Source organism: Musca autumnalis, unplaced genomic scaffold (genome assembly GCF_047663935.1).
Source record: "Musca autumnalis isolate F117 unplaced genomic scaffold, ASM4766393v1 scaffold_3, whole genome shotgun sequence".
Taxonomy (NCBI): Eukaryota; Metazoa; Arthropoda; class Insecta; order Diptera; family Muscidae; genus Musca; species Musca autumnalis.
In genome coordinates, this window is record NW_027411866.1 from 113,767,842 (window position 1) to 113,783,300 (window position 15,459).

The following is a 15,459-nucleotide window of genomic DNA, read 5'->3' on the forward strand; positions in this document are numbered from 1 at the left end:
TAAACAAGCTCCTTTTCCCATTACAAGTAATCTGAAAAGTAATGGGATACTTCTTAAAAAAATTACAAGGCAAACCAACTTACTTTGCTCCTCACTAAGTAATGAGGACGGTGGCATAGTGAGTGTGTGTCCGACTATAAATCCTAGGGTTGTGTGTTCAACGCTCACTGTCGGCTCGCGAGTTTTTTTAATTAAAAAATAACAGTTCGTGGTGCACATGTGCACTGCACATTTATGCTCTTAAGCAACCCTTAATGTTCGTGTGCGTGGCATAGTATGTAGTGTCTTTGGCTAGAAATCAGAGGGTTCGCGTGTTCAACTCGCACAGCGAGCGAAATAAAATAAAGTAAAATAAAAGTAAGAAGTGTGATGAAATTAAAAAATATCTCTACATCAACTGTTCTAAAAATAGAATTTTTTTCAACTTACTTTTCAACTTCTAGTGGCCACAGAATAACTAGTTATTCTAGTGGTTATAAAATAACTATAAACTGAGTGCGACATGCCCTTGTATAAATAATGGGGAAGAAAGGGGGTTTGCGAGTAGTTACGGCTGCCAAAAATCCCTTACAAAACCCATGATTTTGGGAGGACTTTTTTTGCTGGGTTAGTTTCCTTTCGTTTATGAAGAAGAGTAAATTCCAAATTTCAATTTCGGTAAAACATTGTGGGCTAACCTTCAAAATACCGAAATTCGCGAGGTATCGTTTTATGGGGTTGACAAGAAACCTTCGATCTATACCGAAAATACAGATCGATTGAAAGCTTTTAGACTCAAAGACCAACTATTTAGACCATATTTCTGTAAGATAATTAAACTTAAAAAAATACCGAAAATCATGAGATACGCTTCTATGGGGCATATACGAAGACGTGGACCTACTGATAATTCTCTTCTGGAATATTTTATGACACCATGTAAGACTAAATAACAAATTTCAGTCATTTCGGTGAAATGTTGAAATCACAAACTTCAGAATTACGAAAATCGAGAGGTACCGTTCTATGGGGGCTATATCGAAACATGGACCTATACCGACGAATTTCAGTCGGAAAGGTTTTTACCTCTAACGTGGCCTAAATACCAAATTTCAGCCATTTCTGTGAGTTGTGGCCACAAAAATACCGAAAATCGGGAAGTACCGTTCTATGGGTGCTATATGAAGGCGTGGACCCATAAGGACAAATTTCAGGTGAATAGTTTTGTAACCCCAACGAAGACTAAATACCAAATTTCAGCCTTTTCGGTGGAATATTGAGGCTACAACCTTAAAAATACCGGAAATCGGAAGGGACCGTTCAATGGGGGCTATATGAAGGTGTGGACCTATACCGACAAATTTCATATGGAAAATGTTATACCTTGAATGAAGACAAAATACAAATTTTAGCCATTTCGATGGAATATTGAGGCCATAACCTTCAAAATACCGGAAATCGGGAGGTACCGTTCTATGGGGGCTATATAAAGACGTGGACCTATACCGACTAATGTCATTTAGAAAGTTTATACCCCATACGAAGACTAAATACAAAATGTCAGCCATTTCGGTGAAATATTGAGGCCACAACCTTAAAAATATTGGAAATCGGGAGGAACCGTTCTATGAGGGCTATATGAAGGCGTGGACCTATACCGGCAAAATTCTGGGTGAAAGTTTAATACCCTCAACGAACATTAAGTACCAAATTTCAGTCATTTCGGTGTGATAATGAAGCTAAAACCTTCAAAATAACGAAAATCGGAAGGTGGCGTTCTATGGGGGCTATATAAAGACGTGGACCTATATCGACAAATTTCTTATGGAAAGTTGTATACCCCAAATGAAGACTAAGTACAAAATTTCAGCCATTTCGGTGAAATATTGAGGCCACAACCTTCAAAATACCCCGGGAGGGCTTTATGAAGACGTGGACCTATACCAACAAATTTTATATGGAAAGTTTTATACCCCAAATGATGACTAAATACCAAATGTCAACCATATCGATGGAATATTGAGGCCACCATTAAAATACCGAAAATCTGGAGGTAACGTTCTATGGGGGCTATATAAAGACGTGGACCTATACCGACTTATTTCATTTGGAAAGTTGTATACCCCATATGAAGACTAAATACAAATTTTCAGCCATTTCGGTGGAATATTGAGAAAAACGGTCTTTTTTAGGAACACACCGCAACCACACTTCCAATATTTTAACCTAATTTTTGGGTTTATTTAGTTTCAATATGTTTACTTTCGAATCCCATACAGACATTAACAATCGGTGACAACCAAAATTGGGGTTTTGGCCAAGAAAATCGATTCTTCAACCATTGTGCGACGATGTGGGAAGATAAGTTATATTGAGCTTAGCCTTAGGTTTGTAACATCAAGAAATAGACAGCATAGGTATGTATTTCTGCTTCTCATTTTGTGCACTGATCATCAGCTATAGCATAAGTGGCTATAGCAAAAGATTGCAATATTTGCTAATGGCTGTTTTGTTCGGTACCGGCTAGGTAAAATATTTATTTTGTAGAATGACTGTTTTTGTAATAAATTTCCTACTATTAAATGAATATGGTATACTAAGTTCGTTGCCACTAAAATTAACACATTTAATTTTTTTCGTTTTTTTTTTCTTGCCGTTAAATCTCCAGCGGAGGCGTTACACACAGTTGTAGCGTTTTACATCTTGAAAGATGACATCAACGAGTTTTTTTCATTCATTCATTCGTTTCATTTTTTCTTTTTTTCTAACAAAAGCGAAAAAATTCTCCCACATTATTATTGTTGTTGTCGTTGTTGTGGAAGGCATTTTTCCCCACGACATATTGGGGCCACTTTTCACCAAAAAAAACAAAACACAGAAAAATTATAAAATAAAGAAAAAAAAAACAATTCAGCAAATGGAGAAAACAATTTCAACGTCTAAATGGTCAGAATAATTTTCTCCCCATTTGTTTACTTTTGGTGGTAATTTGGCTTTGTGTAATGGCCAAGATTAGAAGAAGAAGCTAGCCGGGGCTAAGCAAACAGCAACAATAAATGGTCATAAATTTCAAATATTTGTAAAGTAGACCATTCGTTTTTGTAGTTGCTTTCATAAATTGTATTACAATATTATTTTTAAACTACAATACAATATTTTATTATTATTTATTGTTTTGCATTTTTGTTGTAGATTATCGTATTTGGGTTAATATTTATCACCTGTTTAGATTTTGGTATGGTTGTGTGTAAAAATCTATTTTATTTATCAGCTGACATACAAACATACTAAATATATGAAATGATATGATAATATTTTATTGCGTTAACGAAAAATAGTGAAGGTGTGGAAGAACCTAGGGAAAAAACAGGTTAGAAAAAGCACAACGGGATGGGGGGGGCGGTCAGTACAAAAAAAAATAAATAAATAAAAAAGAATTTTACAGCAAGTGAGCAAAGGCTGTAGTCGGGAGGGGGCCGACTATGTGATACTTGCGGTTTCCAAGCACAATCGCAAAAACCTAAACAACCCCTAAAAATGTCAACTTGAATCGCGATTTATTTAAAAAGCGCTCCGGCGATTTTTTGTTTTTTGATTTTTCTAATCTATGAACATTGTAGTTTCAGAATCCGCAAAAACTTCCCAGGTGTAAGCACCTTCCATTTAAATTTGATTCAAGAGCACCGTGTGTAGGTCCCATATCACTGAGCTAATATGAATCGGGGTGCACTCATTTATATGAGAGAAGTCTCCCCTGTCCCGCCTGGGACGTTTGTGGAACAATTATATTATTTTTATGCTACACTTATTACTAGACCAATTTCCGTCACACACTTCAAATTTCATCAAACTTGGAGAGATATATGGTGTTTGGTGCAGCAAATACGTGAAATTGGGTGAAAATTGTTATGATAGCTATATACAAATCTGAACAGATTTCGATATAATTTGGCACATTTATTTGTAGACCGAATTCAGTCACACGTTCCAAATTTCATTGAAATCGGACATATATAGTGTGTATGGAGCACCAAATACATAAAATCGGGCGAAAATATAAATGGGAGCTATATCCAACTCTGAACCGATTTCAATATAATTTGGCAAACTTTTTTCTACACATGATTCCGTCACACATTTCAAATTTCATAAAAACCGAACATATATAGCATTGGTGCACCAAATACCTGAAATCGGGCGAAAATATATATGGGATCTATATCTAAATCTGAACCAATTTCAATATAATTTTGCAAAATTCATTCTAGAGCTAATTCCGTCACACATTTCAAATTTCGCGTGACTGGTGCACGAAATACCTATAATAGGGTGAAAATATAAATGGGAGCTATATCCAAATCTGAATCTAATTCGATATTATTTAGCAAACTTTTTTCTAGTCCTAATTTCGTCACATATATAAAATTTCATCAATATTGGGCATACATAGCCTGATTGGTGCACTAAATACCTAAAGTCGGACGAAAATATATATGGAAGCTATATTCAAACCTAAACCGATTTTTACCAAAATAAATCGTGTTCGTCCTTTGGTCCAAAAAATTATCTTCCCCAAATTTTGTTGGAATCGGACAATAAGTGCGACCTGTACTTTGAAACAAATTGTATTCACCGTCCCCATACGACGGTACAAGTTTCATTAGGGGGCAAGTCCATACTTCCTGAGGAAATAGCTTGAGAGATGCAAATAACCCTTATGATACCGTGGTGATTGGAGCGCAAGATAACTATCAAGAATCTACCTATCGGTCCAAAATTTGGCCTTAGTAATATTTTGTCCAAAGACCTGCTCTCGAATCACTTTGATTTCTGTTGAAGCAACTTGCATTCGCTGCCTCAATTACGACGTTAAAAGTTTTTTCATAGGCAAGTCCATACTTCATGAGCAAATAGCCCAAAAGGTGTAAATATGCCTATGTCACCATATGTGGTCACTAAGAGAGCACTATAACTCTCGAACTGATCAACCGATTTGACCCAAAATTTGGCCTTCGCCATACTTTGTCCAAACTTAGTTTTAGTTCGAAGATGGGCATTACCGGTCTACAACTTTTGGTACTTCCACCCAATATTTAAAAAAATGGTCTAAACTTTGGATCTTTTAATATTTTGTCCAAATTTAGATTAACTTCTAAAATGGTCGATATCGATCTTCTCTTTATGGTACCTCCCCCACAAAAGTTCAACATTTGTGTCTAAGTGCAGTTTACGGTCTGTTCGAAGATCCTTTGGAAATGAATATCGATGCTGTTCATTGTGGTCCTGTTTACAGCTATATTATGTTATATGTGGACAAGTCCATGCTTACTGGCATACTGGACCCACTGAAATGACTAGTGGATCCGATATTTAGCAAAAATATATGATTCTAGAAAAAGATCCACTTCCATAATTGACTATGTCGGTCCATTCCTTTAAGTACCTCCTCCGCAACACTTTGGAACTTTAATCCGAACCCAAATTTTTGTCGGCAAGTTCAAATGTCCAAAGAGGACCACAAAATTCTGAAAAGACACTAAATATATTCGATCTGTCCGTAGATGAAAGTTTCGATTCACATAGGCTATTCTGTAGAAGACGTAACGGAGGAGCACTAAAGTGGTCTTATAGTCTATAGAAGACCCCTACAGTGGTCTTTTATTCTGTAGAAGACTCCTACGATAGTCCTCTGTTCCATAGAAGGTCCATACGGGAGTCTTCTAGTCTAGAGAAGGCCCATACGGTGGTCTTCCATTTTATGGAAGATCCCTATGCTGGTCTCTAGTCTATGGAAGACCTCTACGGAAGACACCTATGGTGGTCTTTTATTCTATAGAAGATTAGAAGAATCCTTCCATGGTATTCTGTCCTATAGAATAATCTTCTATGCAATAGAGGACGACTATGATATACAAGACTCCTACGGTGGCCCCCTATGCTATAGAAAAATCCTACTGTGGTCTTCTATGTTATAGAAAACTCCTACTGTGGTCTTCTATCCTATAGAAGAATCCTACTGTGGTCTTCTATGCAATAGATGACGACTAGGGTGGTCTTCTATGCTATGCAAAACTCCTACAGTGGTCTTCTATGTTGTAGAAAACTCCTACGGTGGTCTTCTATGTTGTAGAAGACTCCTACGGTGGGCTTCTATGCTATAGAAAACTCCTACGATGTTCTTCTATGCTATAGAAAACTCCTGCGGTCGTCTTCTATGCTATAGAAGAATCCTACTATGGTCTTTTATGCAGTAGAGGACGACTAGGGTGGTCCTCTGTGCTGTACAAGACCCCTACGGTGGTCTAGTATGCTATAGAAAACGCATACAGCGGTTTTCTATGCTATAGAAGTATCCTACTGCGGTCTTATATGCAGTAGAGGACGACAAGGGTGGTCCTCTGTGCTATACAAGACTTTTACGGTGGTCTTCTATGCTACGAAAAACTCTACGGTGGTCTTATATGCTATAGAAAACTCTACGGTGGTCTTATCTGCTATAGAAGAATCCTACTGTGGTAGTCTATGCAGTAGAGGACGACTAGGGTGGTCCTCTGTGCTATACAAGACTCCTACGGTGGTCTGCTATGCTAGAAAAAACTCGTACGGTGGTCTTCTATGCTATAGAAGTATCCTACTGCGGTCTTATATGCAGTAGAGGACGACAAGGGTGGTCCTCTGTGCTATACAAGACTTTTACGGTGGTCTTCTATGCTACGAAAAACTCTACGGTGGTCTTATATGCTATAGAAAACTCTACGGTGGTCTTATATGCTATAGAAAACTCTACGGTGGTCTTATCTGCTATAGAAGAATCCTACTGTGGTAGTCTATGCAGTAGAGGACGACTAGGGTGGTCCTCTGTGCTATACAAGACTCCTACGGTGGTCTGCTATGCTAGAAAAAACTCGTACGGCGGTTTTCTATGCTATAGAAGTATCCTACTGCGGTCTTATATGCAGTAGAGGACGACTAGGGTGGTCCTCTGTGCTATACAAGACTCCTACGGTGGTCTTCTTACTTACTTACTTAGCTGGCCCATTACAGAACATTTGTTCTATAGGCCGAACTAAGAAGAGATCTCCATTCCTCTCTATTTGTTGCTTTGCACACTGGAATACCGCGCCTTGTCATCTCATCATCCACTTGTTTGCGCCATCTATTCCTTGGCCTGCCAATTCTGCGTGCACCGCCATGTGGCATGTATTCATACGCCTTTTTAGCGGGTTCATCATCGCTCATTCTTATGATATGGCCTAGCCAACGCAATCGCTGCATCTCGATACGTTTAACAATATTCATGTCGTTGTATAGCAGATACAGCTCGTGGTTCATGCGACGTCGATATTCACCGTCAACGCAGATTGGTCCATAGATCTTTCGAAGAATGGTCTTCTATGATATAGAAAACTCATACGGTGGTCTTATATGCTATAGAAGAATCCTACTGTAGTCTTCTATGCAGTAGAGGACGACTAGGGTGGTCCTCTGTGCTATACAAGACCCCTACGGTGGTCTAGTATGCTATAGAAAACGCATACGGTGGTTTTCTATGCTACAGAAGAATCCTACTGCGGTCTTATATGCAGTAGAGGACGACTACGGTGGTCCTCTGTGCTATACAAGACTCCTACGGTGGTCTTCTATGCTATAGAAAACTCCTACGGTGGTCTTCTATGATATAGAAAACTCATACGGTGGTCTTATATGCTATAGAAGAATCCTATGCAGTAGAGGACGACTAGGTTGGTCCTCTATGCTATACAAGACTCCTACGGTGCTCTGCTATGCTATAGAAAACTCCTACGGTGGCCTTCTATGCTATAGAAGAATCCTACTGTGGTCTCCTACGGTGGTTTTCTATGCTATAGAAGAATCCTACTGCGGTACAGTAGAGGACGACTAGGGTGGTCCTCTGTGCTATACAAGACTCCTATGGTGGTCTTCTATGCTATAGAAAACTCATACGGTGGTCTTATATGCTATAGAAGAATCCGACTGTAGTTTTCTATGCAGTAGAGGACGACTAGGGTGGTCTTCTATGCTATACAAGACTCCTACGGTGGTCTTCTATGCTATAGAAGAATCCTACTGTGGTCTCCTACGGTGGTCTTCTATGCTGTAGAAGAATCCTATTGAGGTCTTCTATGCAGTAGAGGACGACTAGGGTGGTCCTCTATGCTATACAAGACTCCTACAGTGGTCTTCTATACTATAGAAAACTCTACGGTGGTTTTCTATGCTATAGAAGAATCCTACTGTGGTCTTATATGCAGTAGAGGACGACTAGGATGGTCCTCTGTGCTATACAAGACTCCTACGGTGGTCTTATATGCTATAGAAAACTCTACGGTGGTGTTATATACTATATAAGACTCTTACGACGGTCTTCTGTTCTATATAAGACTCTTAAAACGGTTTTCTGTTCTATAGAAGACATTTAGGCCGGTCTTCTATTTTTCTTCTTCTATTCTCTAGAAGACACCTACGGAGGTCTATTCCGTAGAGGTCGGATGCCTTCTATACTTTAGAAGTTCTCTACAGTAGATTTGTATTCTATAGAAGACCCCTACAATGATCACATATTCTACAGAAAATCCCTAAAGTGATCTTCTATTCTATAGAATACCCTTATGGTGATTTTTTTTTTTGCCTATAGAAGACCCCTACGAGTTTGATGAGTCGGATAAGGCCCATACGGTGGTCTTCTATTTTATAAAATACCCCTTCCTTCCATTGTACAGATGAGAAGGAAGTCTCATGGCTTTGAACTAAAAAATCTGATTTTTTCTCTTCGCTATAAAGACTTCTCCCCTTGTCAATTCTGGAATACTCGTGGGAAATAATGTTTTCAAAAGATAGAGCTAATTAACTTTTCTGTATTTTAATATCCTTCTGAAAAGATTTATTTTTAAACCAGCTTTAAATTTTATTCGATATTCGTTCCAATTAGGTCTCGTTGTGTCTTCAATAAATTAAACAAAATGAAAGTTTTCTATAGAAATTTATACGGACAAGGTCGTTGTGCAAAAAAACACACCTTTCCATTAAATATCCAAAACAAAATCAAATAGAATAGTCAACATAAAAGAATAGTGTTCTTTTTGTGAACTGAATATTAAAAAGCCCACAAAACAGCCAAACTAAAATTTATTTGGCTTCTCTTTGAGGTTTTGTCTTCAAACAACCCGTTTGGTTTTTTTGTTTCAAGTTCGGATTTCGTGCCAAAAATTATTCAAATAAATGGGCATTCTAGAGAATGAGTCATAGCCATTGAGTGGAAATTGAATAAATGGGGCATACTCGTACTTCGATCTGAATGTGTGTGCAGCATAAGCACGTTTTTTCTGTATTCCTTTTAATGGGCTATTTAAATCAAAGCTAATGTTAAGCTTAAAAAAGTTATAAAATTGTTAATCGGCAATAACATTTAAATAATAAAAATACGTTTGTTCATCAATTGGATGATTGTTTGACAATAAATCTGCATATGAACAAAGGGTTTAAGTTTTTGAAATACCTTGTGGTGTGAGAAAATTCGAAATACAGATTTATATAATTATGTATTGGCATAGTCTGACTTCTCAGTACAAATTACGGGGTTAATAGGCCTTACCATATTTTCATTGGATATTTTCAAAGAAACTATTTGATTTTTTTATAAATTCTCTCTGTGAGAAGTTCCTTAATACTTTTTATACTTTAAAGCTATATTGTATTATTCCGAGTTACTTCTATTAAAATAATAAAATATAAGAAAAATTCTTTCATTGTGATTTCTTTAACTTTAACTTTAAAAAAAGTGAAATGTTTTTAAATATCTTCTGTTCGGCCTCCACCACCCTCCTCTTTGAAGAAAGTGACTCCAACTAAATTGTTTGCTTTGTATTCGACAAAATAAATTTCCGATGCACATTTGTAGTTGCTGACTGTGAGAAATCCTTTCTGTAACACTTTCGTTGTTTGTTTCACTTTCATACCCTAAAAAAATCTCACACGTGCCCTTGTTTTCACAGATGCAGCTGCTAACCGCCAGCCAACATCTACCAACTGATGGCACAAATGAAGTACGACAATTAATCTTCTTATGTTTGCTCGTCTGCCTGTCAGCCTTGGCATCTACACCATACATATCAATTTTCACTTTCTTTTATGGTGCACAAATACCCACTCGCTCATACATAAGTGTGGATAAAAGAAGTGTGACATGATATGTAATGTAAACATTGTACACCTTTGAGCAAGATTATGTAGTTTTTTTCTTTTATTCGGAAATTGAGAGTCACATAAACTGATAAATACGAGTACATATATCACAGGAAGGAAAGGGTCAGAAATCAGTTCGAAAGCATTACTGAGAAGAATAACCACATCTGAAAAATTTTTATACCCTCCACCATAGTATGGAGGGTATATTAAGTTTGTTTTTCCGTTTGTAACACATTGAAATAATCATTTGCGACCCTATAAAGTATGTATCTACATACATATATTCTTTATCAGCATAAAGGGATGTTTGTGGAACAATTATATATTTATCTAACCTTGTCGTCTGTTGTAATCACTCTAGCGTCCGCAAAACTCGAGCTGTTGTAATCACTCTAGCGTCCGCAAAACTCGAGCTAAAGGGCTAGATTTTTGCACCCGATTATCTTTTTCCATAGGCAGGTTAAGTTCGAAGATGGGCTATATCGACCCATTTTTAGGGGCTATATCGACCCATTTTTTGTTATAGCACCCATATAACGGTACCTCCCGATTTTCGATATTTTTAGAGTTTTAGCTACTATTTTTTCCGAACTAGCTGTTATTTGACATTTGAGGTTCTTAGGGGTCACAGCACTTCTTCACCAAAATACTGTCAATATAGGTCCATGTTTATGTATAGCCCCCATATAACAGTACCTCCCAATATTCGGTATTTTGAGGGTTTTAGCTACTATTTTTATCCGAACTATATTTTTTCCGATTATCCGATTATTTTTTTCCATAAGCAGGTCAAGTTCGAAGATGGGCTATATCGACCCATTTTTTGGTATAGAACCCATATAATGGGTATTTTTAAGGGTTTAGATACAATTATTAACCGAACTTGCTGTAATTTGACATTAAAGATTCTTAGGGGACACAACACTACTCCACCAAAAACTGTCAACATAGGTCCATGATTAGGTATAACCCTCATATAACGACACCTCCCGATTTTCGGTATTTTGAGGGTTTTAACTATTATTTTTATTCGAACTAGCTGTAATTTGGAATCTGAGGTTCTTAGGGATCACAGCACTTCCTCGCCAAAAATTGTTAACTTAGGGCCATGTTTAGGTGCAGCCCCCATATAACGGTACCTCCCGATTTCCGGTGCTTTGCGGATTTTACTTACATTTTTTAAACCAAACTAGCTGTAATTTGAAATTTGAGGTTCTTAAGAGTCACAGCACTTCTTCATCAAAACTGTCAACATAGGTACATGTTTAGGCATAGCCCCCATATAGCGGTACCTCCCGATTTTCGGTATATTGAGGGTTTTAGCTACTATTTTTATCCGAACTAGCTGTAATTTGACATTCGACGTTCTTAGGGGTCACATCACTTCCTTACCAAAAATTGTCAACATTTTTTGACGTTTGAGGTTTTTAGGGGTCATAGCACTACTTCACCAAAAATTGTGAACATAGGTCCATGTTTAGGTATAGCCCCTATTTAACGGTACCTCCCAATTTTCGGTATTTTGAGCTTTTTAGCTATAATTATTAACCGAACTAGCTGTAATTTGACATTTAAGGTTCTTAGAGATCACATCACTTCTTCACCAAAAACTGTCAACATAGGTCAATGTTCACTTCCTCATTTCCTTCCGATTTTCGGTATTTTGAGGGTTTTAGCTAGCTGTAATTTGACATTTGAGGTTCTTAGGGGTCACAAGACTTCCTCACCAAAAATTGTCAGCATAGGTCCATGATCAGGTATAGCCCCCATATAACGGTACCTTCCCTCATATAATGGTACCTCCCGATTTCCGGTATTTTGAGGGTTTTAGCTTCTATTTTTATCCGAACTAGCCGTAATTTGACATTTAAGATTCTTAGGGGACACAACACTACTCCACCAAAACCTGTCAACATAGGTCCATGTTTAGGTATAGTCCCCATATAACAGTACTTCCCGATTTTCAGTATTTTGAGGGTTTTATCTACTATTTTTATTCGTACTAGCTGTAATTTGACTTTTGAGGTTCTCAGTGGTCACGATACCTCTGCACTTTTTACTAAAAATTTTCAGGATAGGTTTGATGTAGCCCCATTGGTGGTACTTTTCACCTGGATGAACACATTTTTTTAGATTAGTGGCGTATCCGTGGTCGAAAATTGTTTACATCTAAAATTTAAGAGAGGAAAGGAAACTAATTGTTCCATTTTAATTAAGAATATTTTATGGTGGAGGGTATACGACTCTTAATCTGTTTTAATATAATCTTCCTCCTGAAAAACGAGCTTCTTAAGTTCAATTTAAGCACTATAGATGATCAGAACGAAAGGCAAATGGAATGGTTCTGACGCTTACGGTTAAGCGAAGATAATGGTCGAGGAGGAAGTTTGATAGAATATCTATCTCGCGAAAGAGGAGACTGGTGCTACATACAAGAATCTATGGTATCAGCAAAATCTAGCTCAAATAGACCGTGCACCATTATTAGACTATAACGAAGGACCAGGTAAATCCACTTCGACATCAATTTAACTATTAAAAGTAACCAGAACTAGAACACTGTTGTTTCTCCTATCCGATTTTGTACCTGAGGAAATTTTGTGGAAAATATCTCTAACAAATGATAAAACTAGTATCGGTAACATGAATCTATGTTACCAGGAACATCAAAAACCCAGTACAAATTTATATGTGTTCGGTTTTGTCACGTCCGCATCCGCCGCACTTAAGGTTCGGTGAGATGCAATAGATGTAGGGAGTGGGTGCATCTCAGGGTTTGTTCTGGAATTGTCCATGCGAGGGACTACCGCTGGGACTATGTTGCTGCAAGCTACGTAACCCCAGCCCACAGGTGAGTCGTCGTAATCTGATCTTGCGACTTCCCCGCATTCCCCTCAGCAGCAGCCGCGCATGCAGCACTTAAAACCAGCCGTTGTTGTTCCAATCCCCTGAAAATGCATCCTTTTTGCAATTTAATTGCAATAGACTCCGAGGTAAGATCGAGGAAATAGTGGATTTCATGAGTCGCTAGAATATCATTGTCGTGGCGTTGCAGGAAAACAAGCTCAACAACAACTGCAGCTAACAGCGTTGTGACGTATACAGGAAGGATCGCACCAGAGGTGGATGTGGGGGACTATTTTTCCTCTTGCACCAGTATGTTCAATACAGATCTATCCCTCATCACCTGTGCATGGAATGTATGGGGGTAGCCGATAAATAGCAGAAATCCACGTTATATGCCCAACATTATCCCGCTTTTAGAAGATCATTACTGTCTGGTTTTGTGGGGACTTTAATGAGTAGTGGCATTCGGTCCTTGGAAACGTCCAGAGGAATATAGTGCAGACGGATCAGATTGATAGCCCTACGTTTTGTACGGTCAATGAGGATGCCCTACCACAATTAGCGGAGAAAGACATGATCATCGTGTCACCTTGTCTGACAACCCGTAGTTTCTCATGGATCAGACCATCTACACATAGTATTCTCCATCAGCACGCCGCCCGATTTCATCACCTCTGAACGCCGCACTTTTTGAGCTGACACTGAATGTTAACAGTTAATAAACGGAACAAGTGGTTAAATCAACTGAAGAGTTGCAACATTTTAGCCGGAATATGTGAATTATGGGCAACGGTTAAGTCCCTCTCGAACCCTGGAAAGAAGGAAGATAGTCACGTTTGGCGACGTTATACTGACTAATTAGAAGTGGTGCGCAAGTAATTTCAATCGACTATCTGTTGAACACCTCGGCAGTGACAGTGCGAAAAGAACAGACTACGTCGCATCAGATCTCTTCCTGTCGAGGAAGAAACACCGACATTTACATTGGATGATGTTGCGAATATGCTCTAACAGCTAGATGAGCCGGGAGTCGAGTAGCTCACTAAAGTCGCCACTAGTACCCACGTCGTTACCGAAGTTTGGAAATTGTGCAGGGTGGTCCCGCTACTGAAGCCTGGCAATGATGCCAGCAAAGGCGAATAATACATTGATTTTGTGGCCCATAGCAAAGACCCTTGAGGATTTAGACCAGTGTAAGAAATAGCTATCCAGTTGCCGATTATCACCGTAGCAGCACAGCTCGACAACAGCACTGCACGCCATTTCCACACATATTAATCGACGACTTAAACAGAGCAATTCGTTTGAAACAGAGAGTGCCCCAAGGTGGTGCTATATCTCCGGAACTGTTTAACCTCTATCACTCATGTATTCCGCACCCTCCAGATGGCATTGGGATCGTAAAAAATACAGATGATTGTACGCCTTTGGCGTCAGGTACCTTACCTGATGTCATTTGTGAAAGAATGAACTCCTATTGGGCTGATCTTACCACACATTTGCACGCATGGAATATGCAAATATCCGCCACTAAATTTGCGGCCACCCTGTTCGCACATGAACGGCAGAGGTGAATACTGCGTTGGACGTCATGGTCAATGGTAGCAGAATTCAGACACCCAACTATCCCAAGATTCTAGGGGTCACATTCGACAGCATGTTCACGTCGTCCCCGCATGCCACAGCTATCAGCGACAAGCTGAGCTATAGGAACAAGGTCCTCCGGCAGTACGAGTACTTGGGATGCATATAAAGAAACCATGTTGAATACATGCTGCGCCAGTGGTCCGCGGGTATAAGTGTAACTCGATGGAAATGGGATTTATTGAAAGGGCCCGTTGAAAGGTCTCCCTGCGGTTTAGTCCCACAAGTGGCTACACATCCCCTGACGTAACCTAAGTTTTGAATGGGGTTTATTGAAAAGAGCCGTTGACACTGTACAACTTCCAAAAAATTTAACAAGATTGTGGTAAGAAATCAGAATCTCATTTTTTAGACGAGATTCACAAATTGCTAACTTCAAGGGCTTATTCGGAAGATATCTTCGAAAAGGACAACCAGTAAGAGATGTAAAATCGAAATAAAAAAACTGTTAGGATGGAATTTGATATGTGTTCTATGTCGTCAGGGAAGACATATTTATTTAATTTGAGGTCCTGAGGACCTACAAACTTGTTGAACAAAATCTGTATGGCTACTTCGCAGATTTTTTTCTTAGCATTAAGTATTAAATAACGCTAACATAAAATTCCATTCTAAATATCACCCCCCCCCCCCCCCTCCCTTTCTAAATATTACCCCTCTTTCAATAAAAAACAATTTTATTCCAAATTTGTTTTTCAAAATTTTGACCTACAAAAATTTGTTCTGCTTATGGCATTGGAAAAATATGTTGAACACAAATCATAATTTAAGTACATTTTTGTT

General features: G+C 38.5%; 1 protein-coding gene across 8 annotated transcripts in view; it reads right to left on the bottom strand.

Annotated features, from left to right (window-relative positions):
• The window catches only part of LOC141397528 (uncharacterized), a 180,953-nt gene that overhangs the window by 98,038 nt on the left and 67,456 nt on the right, over positions 1-15,459 (bottom strand). The gene's annotated exons all lie outside the window — the stretch shown is intronic.